This window comes from Nannospalax galili, unplaced genomic scaffold, assembly GCF_000622305.1.
Source record: "Nannospalax galili isolate Female #2095 unplaced genomic scaffold, S.galili_v1.0 scaffold158, whole genome shotgun sequence".
Classification (NCBI taxonomy): Eukaryota; Metazoa; Chordata; class Mammalia; order Rodentia; family Spalacidae; genus Nannospalax; species Nannospalax galili.
Genome location: NW_008345290.1, coordinates 320,533 through 334,294, shown reverse-complemented (window position 1 = coordinate 334,294; position 13,762 = coordinate 320,533). Strand labels below are relative to the sequence as shown.

At 39.2% G+C, this 13,762-nt stretch overlaps 1 pseudogene; it reads left to right on the top strand.

Annotated features, from left to right (window-relative positions):
- The first annotated feature begins 1,653 nt into the window (after nt 1–1,653).
- The window catches only part of LOC103740845, a 58,091-nt pseudogene continuing 45,982 nt past the window's right edge, over nt 1,654–13,762 (top strand).

Genomic DNA, 13,762 nt, shown 5'->3' with positions numbered 1-13,762 from the left:
ATAAGCAAAAGCATTATAAAATGATTTACTCTGGTAATTATAAATAATCTGAGATGGAGACATGTAATAGAAAAGTTGTTATTTTGTCCCAATAATGAACAGTTAGTTGTTCCTTGTATGCAAAGTTTCACTCTGGGGAATAAACAATCATGGGTAAGTGTAGAAAACTCTAAAAGCAACTCTTTTCTAAGCAATGCACTCCTTTTCCTTCTAAGAACTTCAAATACAGCCGGTGTGGTGGCACACACCTTTAATCCCAGCACTCAGAAGGAAGAGGCAGGCGGATCTCTGTGAGTTCAAGGCCCACCTGGTCTACATAGTTAGTTCTAGTTCCAGGATAGCTGAGGCTACAGGGAGACCCTGTCTCAAAAAGACCAAAAAAAAAAAAAAAAATGAAGTTCAAATACTTGTTTCTATTCTGAGGAAGTAACACATTGGAAGAGACAGAGTTAGTCCATTGTTTTTAATCTGAAGTTCAGGAGAAAATGAAGAATCTAACCTTGCAGTGAAGACAGGTGTTTACTGGGGTCTTTTCCACCTTCACTTGTCACTTCGGGTTTCCGTTAAAAATCTGAAAAACACTAATTGTTTTTCAAAAAATTACTGTACAGTAGCAAATTTACCGTCAACCATGCTATTTTCATTCTTTCTAACGGAAAGTTTTTCTGTAAAACTTTCTGAAGAATAGTCTCGTTTGGTGATTTCAAGCATCTTAACAGATCAAACTATCAGCACAATCGGATGCACCCCAAATCAGAACACGTTTCCTTGTCTCTAAAATCAGCCGTGACTATTGCGGCACATGGAAGGGATAAAATGGAGTGGAGGGTGATGCACAGCACTTCCTTCAGAGCAAGTGTCTGGGTTTTCCATTTCTTCCTCAGAGATTTAACAATGCAGATTTCGCAATGGTTTTGCCCGGTGGTTGCCAACCATCACAGCCCCAAGTTTCTCAAAGAAACAGCCTGATTAGAAAATAATTGTGCTTCCTCCTCACCGCTCTCCCCAAACCTGCACTTCTCATTTCCTCTAAGGTACAGTGGTAAAACTGCATCTTTCAACCCTGTCTCTTTTATCTGATGTAGTGGATGACAGGTAATCTAGCTGAAAGTTCCGACAATTGCACCACCAGAAAAACACTGGCTGATGAAATCCGAGCAGTTATCACACTAACCATCACCTGTCAAGCCTCTTGCTTCAATTTAAGGGCGCATCAATTTTCTGAAGAGGAAATCAAGGGCAAAGAATAAAAGCGCTTCAGATAAACACTGACAAAGGCCCTTTCTGCTTTTTTTCCTTCTTCTTTTTTTTAATTTATGATGGGATGTACTATCATAGGTTGCTCCGTGAGGTTTTATCCACTGTCCTGATACATCCCAGATAGCTCAGAATTCTTTGGCCATTGATGAAGTGCTATGCTTGCTCTTACTGAAAGGGCAGAAGATTTCCAACTGAAAATTACTTTCACTAAATACCGCAAAGGTATTGAAGGCAGAGAGCGCGTGGAGATGGGACAAATGACAGCCACGTATAACAATGAACCTCTCAGTTCTCAGGGCTGCCAGACAAGACTGATTAGAGTAAGAACATGAAATAATGTTTTCTTAAAGCCAGGGAGCATATTGTGTAAAGTGTCAGGTACAAAGAGTTCACATGTTCTTTGTGGTGAATTGCCAACGCGGAGCTGCCAACTGTACTTACAGCGTGGCCTGTCACAGCTCCCAGGCCAAGGTACTTTCCGAGTGGGCCTGGTTACCACACTCAAAGTACACATGCAAATTCTGCTGAGGAAAGAGAAGAGGAAGGGACGCTAACAAAGCTGTGGTGGATTTTGTGAGGTGGTCCAGCTGAGGCCTTTACAAAACTGATCTGTTTGACTTTGGGGCCTGAAAGCCATAGAGCTGGGGTGCTGGCCTTTCATTCTAATTGTTCTGGGATTGTAGGAGAGAGCACTTCAAAAGGAAACAAATATAAAGAGTGGGTGCCAGCATTTTTCGTTTGTTTCTTTATTTTTGAAATATTTGGAATGAGTCTAGGACCTCCCACATGCTGAGCAAGTGCTGTGCACTGACCTATGTCCCCAGCAATATTTTCGCTTTTTATTTTGAGACAGTCCCATTAAGTTGGCCCAGCTGATCTGGAACTCCCTCTGTAGCCCCAACAGGCCTTGAACTTGGCAATCCTCTGGCCTCAGCCTCCTTAGTAGCTAGGATTACAGGCTTGTGTCACTAGGCCCAGCTGAAATACTAGTTTTGATTAGTCTTAAAGACACATAATCTGGTATAAGGGGAACTGGAATTTTCCACTTCTGATGTTTCTGGGTACTCTTTGGTCCAGTGGAAAGTGGCCATTGAAGGAGAATCAATGACAGTTTCTTCAAGTTGTGAACCTTGTGTAAAATAGCCAGGGAGAAAAATACCTACTTTATCAGCATTCATGTGAGGTTGGAGATTAGTGCGTGGGCTGGACCCACTTATTCTAGGAGCTTTACCAATCAGATGGTGAGAGGATGGACTGAGCCTGCTCACAGGCAAATTCTGAGTAAAGGAAAAGCAAGAGGAGGCCACCCAAGTGCAACTGAACTTTTCAGTCCTCCCAGTCTCTGTAACCCAGCTCTTGGGCAGTGAAGGAAGAAGGATCAGGAGTTCAAAGTCATCCTCAGGTGCATAGTGAGTTCAAGGCCAGGCTGAGCTACAAAAGACCTTGTTTCAAAATAACGACAAAAAAGAGGACAACATAGCAATCTATTCTGAAAGGTTAGAAATTTGATTATTTTTTCAACCTCAGCCTTCTGCTGTCCAATGTCTTATCTATTTACTGGTCTTTGGGCAGGCTCTTTTGGGTGACTAAGGAAATTAACAGGCAGACTTTGTCTTTGAGTCTAAGTCACATTTTCCAATCCTGCCTTCACAACAATGAAGCTAACCCTTAACTCTCTAGCTGATACACATATTTCTGCCCTTAAATCTCGCAGTAGAAGCAATGAAATTAATTTGTCCAGCAGCTCACGCTTCTCCCTTTTCCAACGGGAGTTTGTTCTCAGTGGTCTATGAGAGCAAGTCTGTATAGGGTGCCGGGGGTGGGGTGTGGGGTAAATCTTTCAATAGGAAAATGTCATTGTGATTCAATGGTGTTTTAAGTCTACTTCAATTCGAGACAGTCCTGTGTGGTCATCATATGATTGATAAATGATGTATGATTGACTCATGATTAACAAAATAATGAAATCACTTTGCACCTGAGTATGTGCCACCAATGGTGGTATTATTTTCCTACATCCTTGGAAAATAGATCTTGGGAAGAATGGGAGAAAGGAAGGCAGGTGTGCTAGGAGACGTGCAAAAGTCATCCTTTCCCATTTGCTACTAAATTGCCTCAGTAATAGTAAATGAGGCAATGTTTTTAAAAATATTTTTAATATTTTTATTTTTTATGTGTATATTTTTCTGAATGTGTGTAAGTGCACACATGTTGTGCAGTGCCCAAGGAGATCAGAAAAAGGTGTCAGATCCCCTAGAACTGGAGTTATAGATGGTTGTTAGCCACCACGAGGGTGCTAGGAATTGAACCCAGGTCCTTTGCAAGAGCAGCCAGTGCTTTTAACCATTGAGCCATCTCTCCAGACCCAAGGCACAGTGTTTTAAGTTCCAACATCCAGATTCAGACAGATCTCAGATTAAGAGGTGGCATTAAGAAGGGATGCACTAGCTACACAGACTTGGCAAGTCAGTGAGATAGCTGGGCTTCAATTTCTCCTTTCCAAGATGAAGATAACATGTTGTAGAGGTGCTATGAGAATTGAATTAGACATTGTTTTTCAAATGTTCAACAGAATGCCTGGTACCTTGTGTAGACTGACAATAAATGTCAGCTCTGATCACTCTAAGACAGAACTAAGAGATGACTGGGCTTGATCTCATTTTTCCTCTACTGGAATTAATTCCTAGAATTTTGAATCTTGCAGTGTATTCCAAAAGTTACAGTTCTCTTAAGACAAAACATTAAAAGCTATATTCTAAATGCTTAGTTTACCATAAGAAAACTTACTGCTTGTTTTATTTAAACCTGATTATAAAATAGATTCTTCATCTGCATTTTTTGTGACAATTTATATTCAAAATAACAGTATCTTACTCTAAAATTTTGTTTAACTTGACTTTTTTGTTTTATTTTGTTTTATTTTTTGAGAGGTCTCCTGTATCTCCAACTAGCCTTGAAGTTGCTATGAATCTTAGAGTGACCTTGAACTACTAATTCTTCTGCCTCTACCTCCCAACTGCTAGGATTATAGGCATTTACCACCCTGACTGTTTCATGTGGTGCTGGGGCTCAAACCCAGGGCTTCATGTATAACAGGCAAGCACTTGAGCTATGTCTGAAGATCTACTGTATTCATCAAAATAAGATTTTTTGCTGGGCATGGTGGCGCACGCCTTTAATCCCAGCACTCGGGAGGCAGAGGCAGGCTGATCTCTGTGATGTCTCAAAAAGACCAAATAAATTAAATAAATAAATAAATAAATAAATAAAAAATAAATAAGATTATTTCCTAATTATTATTGATCTGTAAAAAGACTTAAAACCCAATAGTTCTAATCTCCTAACATTTCTTTCTCAGACTTTCTCAAAGTCAAATTCTGTCATAAGCTATCACTTTGTGAATTAAATTTGTTTATTTCTCCTAGGTAGCTCAAAGTACTTTCAGACATCTCATCAATTTGTGCAATAGCCCTATGACCAGTGAGTAAACAAGGAACACTAAAGAAGTTGTGGAGACTCTTGTTGCCTGGGTTGTTCCATGAAGACACAGAGGTGAGACAGTGCTCTGTCTCATAGGGTCAGCCTCCTGCCTGCTCTCAAAACGTGGCATGCCCTGATCTTGTTCTTCCTCATAGCCTTTCCAATCATGGGATTCCTCTGCCTTGGTATCCTCCATTAGGCTGAAGACATACTCAAAGGTAGAAACCCCAGCACATCACCAGGCAGGCTAGGCATGTTTGTCCTGTCTGTTTCTACCTGAAAGAAATGAATTCACAAATGTGCAAACTGTTGAATAGATGGTTTCCTTTCCCTATGAGGAAAAATTCTGGAGATTCTTGTCTTGATTTTCTCTAAAAAGGTGGGGAAAGGAGCTTAAAGTTTTCCATTTCCTGGAACTGGAGATACGGCTCAGCAGTTAAGAACACTGGCTGCTCGTGCAAAGGACCTGGGTTTGATTCCCAGCACCCACAAGGTGCTAGCAACTGTCCTTAACTCCAATTCCAGGGGATTTGACTCCCTCTTCTGACCTCTGCAGGCATTGCACAACATGGGTACATATACATACATACAGGCAATACACTCATACACATAAATAGAAATAATAAAGTATTTTAAAGTTTTCCATTTCTTGTGGTCCTTTCTCTAAATATGTTCTATGTAGCCATCTTGCATGTCCTGCTTATTTGCACCCTCTCTGTATCATCTGCAACAGATGAGGGCAAGAAGAAGGCAGCCATGTTCGGTTGGGCTAACAGCCACGTCATCGGGGACATTTGTAGCAGCTCTAACTTTTGTTTCTTCTCTGAAACTTCACGGGTTGATGGAATGATTGATGAGATGTATGATGGAAGCCTCCCAAATTTAATATTTCCTTCATCTGTTCATTTTCTTTTCTTTGTTCAAATATCTGCTCTTTTTTAAAACCCTCCGACTGTATTTATAGATCAGTCTGTTTTCATTTTGTTTTGCTGTGGGGTGATGTGGTAATTTTATTTATTTATAGTAGCACAAAATCATGCAAAGTCCCAGTGGCCCAGAGGTTGAACTTTGAGTGAGAAATACTTACTTTGGAAAAGTGGTGTTCCTAGTCTGATTTGGCTGTAAGTCATGTTTTATAGTAGTCATTGTACTATTAATTTTGCTGGGATGATTGACAAGCATATGGGAATCACCTCATGTGAGTGTAAGCCATCAGAGGCAGTGTTAATTAAACTTTTCCTTCATTCCAAAGACAGTAACTAATGATGGGGTAGAATAAGGCTTTTTGTCCAACTGAATACATTTGTAGATTGACAAAGACATGGGAATTATTGTTTTATAGAAATAAATATATTTTGGTCAGAAATGAAGCAAAAATGGATAAACAAGTACTTGAGCTCATATTATTGTGTAAGTCAAAAAGCAATTGACTTCTCTTCTGTGGACTATATCCTCCTCAGGGAAGGAAGGTGCAGCAGTCCTAGAACAAAGGGGGAGAGTGCTGCTTTTGGGGGGGGCATAGAAAACAGGTGCCTCTCCTCTGCTGTGAGCACTCTTGTCATCCGCTCAAAGCAGAAAAGAGAAGTCTGTCTTTTATGTTGCATTTCTAGCCCTGTGTAAAAGTTTCCATGCAAGATACTTGATATGCAACCCAAGGCATTTCTTCTTCCACTTCAAATTTCTGGGCATGCCTGGGTATGGAGGGCCAATCTTTTTCACTTTTAAATTTATTCATTTACTTTGGAGGGGAGGTGTGGGATGTGCCACGGCACACAGGTGGAGGTCAGAGGACAACTTGTAGGAGTTGGTTCTCTCCTTCCACCATGTGCATCCTGGGGATTGAACTCAGGTTTTCAGACTTGGTGGCAAGTGTCTTTACCCTCTGAGATGTCTTGCCAGGCCTGCTTTTTCATGTTTAAAGTACCTTTAGTTTAATGCACTTATTGTGTCCAGTTTTGGAGCCACAATATCCTCATCCTTGTTCAGGCCATTTTTATTCTCCTACAAATCTTATCTGGGAAGCGATGGAAAAATCATGCTATAAGACAACCTTGGTTTTCAGTACTTTTGCAGAAAGCTCTATTGTTGGTATACACCTGGCAACCTGTTTTGAAGACAAAACCATGGAAGAAAATTTATATTACATAAGCAAACTAGTTTATATACTCTTGATCGTGAATAAGTTTGTGACGGACTTAATTCAATAGGACCAAGCATTAGAAATGTTCAGAGTGAATGAAACCATCCTCTGCCTGAAAATCGATGGCTCTCTCATCCCTGAGGCGATTCTCTTCTCTGGCAAGGAATAGCTCTAAAGGGCCAGGGTTTCCAGGGAGTTCCTCCTCCTGTGGCATGGCCCAGGGAGATTTGGCTTCTGAGGGGCTTTGCTGGGATTCACTGCAATTTCATTTGTTGCCACTTTTCATTATGACAAAAATCAGTGTCTAAGACATGGAGGGTTAACTGCTTCATTTTCCTTAGAAAATGAGGCTAGAATTAGAATTCTAAGTGAAGTTAGAATGCTTTGGTCAGGAAATTCTACCAACGACATATATCAGTTAGTAAAAATTACACAATTCTGACTGTAGAACAAGCTATTTCCAAATGTTGACCGTGGTGAGGCCAAATCTGGATGTAGAGCTATACTGGATTTTCTTTACTCATTAACAGGAACTGCTCTCCCACAAGTAGGAAATGCAGGCTACTTTTTCCTCCAACCATTGTGTGGAGGCTCATGTTACAGTGGTGGATGTATCTGTCTTCTCCTGGGCCTGTGTTACATATACCTGCTTACCCTCTATTTCTCTCCTGATTGAGGTTGCATAATTAATTAATTCTTTTTTTTTTTTTTTTTGGTAGACCAGTCTGGTTTTGAACTCACAGAGATGATCTGCTTGCCTCTGCCTCCCGGGTGCTGGGATTGAAGTGGTGCGCCACCACACCTGGTTTTAATTCTTTTTTTATTCTGGAAAAATTATTATAGTTTTGTGACTCTTGAAGCTCATTTCAAATGGGAGATGCTGATAGCACTTAAAATTGCCCAGGTTGATGCTTCCTGCACCAAGCAGCTTCAAGGGGAGGTGGAAAGTAAAGCCCTTAGAAAGAAACAATAGTGCATAGTCATGGCCAAGCTGTTACCGTGGAAGCTACTTGTAAACCGCATCAGCAATTATTAACATTTTTGTTGCCATGCTCTTGGCTTGAGCCACTTGAGACTGAATCACCAAGTACAAGTACATTGGCTGTCCTTCCCACTGTGCATCAGGGTGTTTGTGATGACCACCCCCTGTAGGCTTTGCCTCTTTTGTTGTGGGTCAAATTTTTTTGTGTTTGCCAGGTGTGGTGATACACACCTTTCTTTAATCCCAGCACTCTGGAGGCAGAGGCAGGCGCATCTCTGTGATATGGAAGTCAGCCTGGTCTAAATAGTGAGTTCCAGGCCAGCTAGGGCTGCAGGAAAACCCTGTCTCAAAAATAAATAAATAAATAATAAGAAAATAAATAAATAAATTTATAAAGAAACATGTTTAAATTTAAAAAGAAACAGTGCTTTAACATGGCATATTTAGAAACTTAAGGATTATGTCTTAAATTTCCAACAGTTTAATGATACCAAGGATCTAAAATTTTAGTTTTATTTCACCATAAAACTATAAGATTTTTATAAAGAAAGACTAAAATGACTATTCTACATTTACCATGTAAAATACACATATGCACAAATAACATTAAACGGTGAAAAAAGTTGTTTTCTTAAGCCTTCAATGGAAGACTCAAAAAGCTATAGAACATCCGAATCCTTTCAAAGCTAATGTTTCCTGATTGTACTTCATTTAATGTGTACCTCACCCTCAGCCTTTGAGAGTACAGCATTCCATGATGGAGACTTAATTATTCAGAATGGAATCCCATGGTTATATATTTCCAAAAATCAAATTATAACAGTGATACTATAATAGAAGCAGGGGCTGGAGAGATGGCTCGGTGGTTAAGAGCACTGGCTGCTCTTGCAGGGGACTTGGGTTCAAATCCCAGCACCCACATGGCAGCTAACAACCATCTATAACTCCAGTTCCAGGGAATCCAACAACCCTATTCTGACTTCTGTGGGCATTGCACAACATGGGAGCACTTATATAGATGCAGGCAAGTACTCAAACACATGAAATAAAAATAATAAAATAAGGTATTTTAAAATATCTTACTGGAATAAAATACTGCTGGGAGATGGTTGTTAGCTGCCATGTAGATGCTGGGAAACAAACCTGGGTCCTCTGCAAGACCAGCCAGGGCTGTTAACCAGGGAACCATCTCTCCAGCCCCCTAAAATATCTACTTTTGACCATTCATCTGAGTGGGATAAATGATACAACTTCTTTTAAAATAATTATCTTCTTCTGATGTAATAGAACAAATTTATTTTAAGATCTGTTACAATAATAGATCTGTTACAACTCTAGATTTTATAAAATTTATTAATAGTACAAAGAAAATTCTGTCTCATATGTGGAAGTTATTATTTTGATGAAAAATAATGATATTTTATATCCAATAATGTATTTTCAGTTTATAAATTTCCTCCTTAAGAAGTAGCTAGGGACATGGAGTGTGGTAACTGGGGGAGGATTCTAGTTGATGTGAAGTGAGAAGGCAGACAGCTGACACTCCGCACAGGAAAACAGGAGCGTTCAGATCTTCACCTCGGAGTGCTTGTGTTTCTTCATGTCTGAAGTGATTTCGCCTTCCACGCTCGCAGCATTCACAGACAATGAGAAAGCGGTTGGTGGTTTAACAGGAATTACTCGCTGGTCTGTTTTTCTGTGATGGTAGCTGCACACTGAGCTGAATGATGGGAGTTATGAACATGAAATTGCCTAGAAAGCACAAGAACCTTGGCAAATATTCACAGAGCCGCACACAATGCTTGAATACAGCTCAATGATTTAATGACAAGGAGGGGATTATTGTAAAATATAATGCTGGGCATAGGCTGCAACAGCGCCTGCTGGCTAGACTAAGAAATCCAAAATGGATTCCAGGAAGAAGCACAATGCCTGGCGGCCGCGTGGTTGCTTGTTCCTCCTATACTGTTATTACTGTTCAACAGTTCTGAAATCTGAATGACAGTGGCCTGAGCCCTTTCAAACAACAGAAAGAAGGTCAATTTTTGTAATGAGGAAATGGAAGTGGCGGCGCCGAAGATCACTGACCCTTACAGTTTCTTGTGCGATGAAGGAGCAGTGAAGTGCGCCAGGAAATTATGGTGTAGGAAAACAGTGACACCACCGTCATAAAACAGAACCAAAGAACAAGGAGCAAATGCACTAAAATGTGCATAAATCAAACTCACGTTATCAAGCCTGGGTTTATTCCTATTCTCAAACTGTGAAAAATTGGGCCCAACAATTCTGCAAAGAAAGGCAAAGGCAAAGGGCCAAAAATTTAGTTCAAGTGTTTAAAACGATACTCTTAACCAGGGACAGTATTTAAAATGTTTAGCAGCTTCAGGTACTGGCTATGGTCCAGTCAGAACAGATGTTGCTCCAGGTGCTGGAGAGGGATTCTGGAGGCCCCTGCTCTGCCAATGGTCACCTGGGTAGTTCTCAGATCCTGTGGACATCTAAGGGTTCGAGGAGAAACCAACATAGCTCAGGCAAAGAAGAGTGGGTGGTGTCATTGGCACTGGGTCAGTGGTGTTCCCTAACTGATGCACATTATTTACATTTTATATGTATACATATGTGTACATATATGTTCATGTGGAAGCTAGAGGATGACATTGGGTGTCTTCCTATATCACTTTCCATCTTATTCTTTGAGACAGAGCCTATCAAACCTGAAGCTCATCTATTCAGCTATACTGGCTCACCAGCAAGCCCCAGAGAACCTCCTGTTTCTACCTCCCCAGTGCTGTGTGACACACCACACTTAGCTTTTATGTGGATACTGGGGATTGAACTCAAGCAGTTGACTGACTGGCCATCTCCCCAAACCCATTTCAGGATTTTAACATCTACATAAATATATCCAGGTCTACTCTTAACTCTGCTTCATCCAATGTTATGCCAACTCAGCATTACAGTGTATTGCCAGGCAAGAATAGCTTGTCAGCTGGGCTAAATGAAAACTGGTCTTTAATATCTGATCATCTTCTTCTGCCGCATGTCCTTTTACATAGTGCTACCATATCATCTCCATAGTTATAACCCAGGAGCTTCTGAATAAGGAAGGAGAACCAGACTCACTAATGTCACTGATTAAGTTTATTTCATTGGATAATAATGCTTGATTATCCCAGTGAGTCACAGGACTCCAATGATGTTGCATGGCTTCCTAGACTTTCTTCCTAGACTGAAACAGAATTGTAATTCTGATGAGGTTAGGCCAGGCTCAAAACAACATTTGTGGTATTCATAGCACTGCTTTTGATATTTATTTTCTCAGTTCAATAATTAATGATAACATTAAGGGACAAAATGGGAAGTTTGAAAACAGGATATATAATGGAGGTATAGAAGGATCAAGACTTGGAAGGGACTCGAAGATCAAATGTTCATCATTTTTTTGAGAATTACTGTGATAACTTAATGACTGATTCCTTAGAAAGAGGTTGCATACATCTAGAAGGCTGAAGAAATAGTCCTAATAGCCACAGTCAGAATAGTGTCACCTCTAACTCTTTTTCTTCTCTGTGACCATGGAGGAAATGCTCAACTTGGTAATGAGAACAGGACATCCAGTCACCAAGAGGAAGCCAAGAGGCCTGGTGGCAGAAGGACAGAGCATACTCAGTGTACACAGTACATAAAACTGTGGAGCTCTTCATAAGCATCTAAGGGAAACACTTAACATCATGAGGTGAGCCACCAAACAGCTAAGTTATCATAGACAAAAAGATTTTTCAGCCCATGAAAAGATGAATATTTAATGCAATTTTCACACATAGTTAGCAAACTCAAAGTACTGTCATTGGGCGTTTACCGTCATTATGTGCTGATGGGACACAAATAAGCAAATGAAATTTAAAAAAACACAGAGATCAGCAGCACAAACACTTCAGGAAACCATGTTAACCTTTATTCTGCCTTGGGCTGTACCAAAGATGAAGGTTTAGTTTTGGTTTTGGCTTTTAACTCAAAGAAGAGAAACTGAAGCTTAAACTCAAAACTTTTAAGTCTCAGGAGTGTTTTCTTTGTGGTCACCCATAAAAGAAGATGGGGCAAAGAGGCTATAACTTTGAAAAACTATAAAACTATACACCATGCCACATATTTCAAGTTGACATCTTAAATTAATCATGAGTGAAAATAGTTGTAAAGAATATAATATTGACATTTTAAAATATATCTCAGCATCACCTTTTCAGGAAGTTTAATGGCACATAAATGCTATAGTGATTTCACACCCACCAACATCTACTGAAAATTGAATTCATCAGAAGCTTCTTAAACAGTTGAAAGTCTTATGATTTTTTCTCATTAGTGTTTTTCCAGCCCTCTTTCACCATACAATTTTTATCTTAGTTACACTTAACTAAGTATAAAAAATATTTTATTGATTATAATAGTTCTCTGTAACCTCCACAAAAAGGAAAATATATTTTTTAGTTAAAAATTTTTTCATCATCATGATGCTTGAGTATTAAAAATTTGTACCAGATTTATTAAAATATTTTGTTTAGCAATTTATTAATAGTTATGTGTTAAAAGTATTAGTAGAACACAGTTTAATAAAATGATATCAATACATCAAAATACTTGATAAAGATCATTAAGTATAAAATGCATCTCTTCATGAAATAGGTTAATAATTACAAGGTCTTAATTTCAACAGAATTATTCCCCATGCCAATACATAAATTGTCCCTCTGTGTGGTACTCTAGTAGTTACAAACCCTGGACTTGGGCATGTCTACAGCTTTTAGCTTTCCAACACTGTATAATGTAGAGCTTCACTTTTCAGAATAGTTCTAGCACCCAGTAGGGGCTTAATACACAGTAGTTTTTAGGGTCTTCTCTCATCTTTCCAGGTTCCACTGTGGCTAGAGAAACCACAACCTTCACAAATCAGGCCACTGTTGGTCCAAGAGCTTCATTTTAACAGGGATCTTTTAGATAAATAGGGGCTACTTCTTGATGTCACTGCATCATCATCCCAGCAGGAAATAAAAGACTTTTAAAAAATGGTTCATAGATGTAGGTGGGCATGCAGTTAAGTGGTTTAATGTAACACACACACACACACACACACACACACACACACACACACACCCCACATCTGTAAATCCAATGTTATTGAAAAGTCAAGAAGTCTCACATGAGGGCAGACTGACATTTGCAAAAATACACTAACTCAGAGAGCCATATGTCTTTTCCAGTACTAAATGCTTACAGTTCAAGCAAGTAGAAACCGCACTTGGATATTCAATACCTGGAGAACTCAGTCATTTTAAGAACCACAGATGGTGTTTTAGAGGAAGTCTACCTTCCTATTAGCATAAGTAGGCTGTGGGTTTTCTCACATGGAATGACTTCTGTTTCTACCCCCTGCCTGAGCTCTCTCCTGCTACTGAAGCCCTCAAACGGGAAAACACTCTCCCAGCAGGTATTTTCTTTAAAAACAGATAAAAAATATTAATGGCTCATTATCTTTTTTAACCAGATACTCTTTTTTTTTTTTTTTTTGGCTAGGTTATTTTTTTTTTTTTTTTAAAAAAAAAAAAAAAATATTAAAGGCTCATTTTTTTTTTTAACCAGATACTCTTTTTTTTTTTTTTTTTGGCTAGGCTATTTCTGCTTCTCTTCTAAAGAAATGTGCCAAGTATTAAAGCCTTTTTGAAAAATAAACAAAATCTCGTTTCAAAATAAAAATTTTAGAAGTTCTTTATAATGGCAAAACCATTGCATTCTACATGTACTTTTTGTTAGAAGCCCAAATATAGCAACTCAGCAGTAACTGCTATTTTATAATCTCCTGAATATTGAACTATTTATTATGCAAATTAATACTCTTTGGAATATGC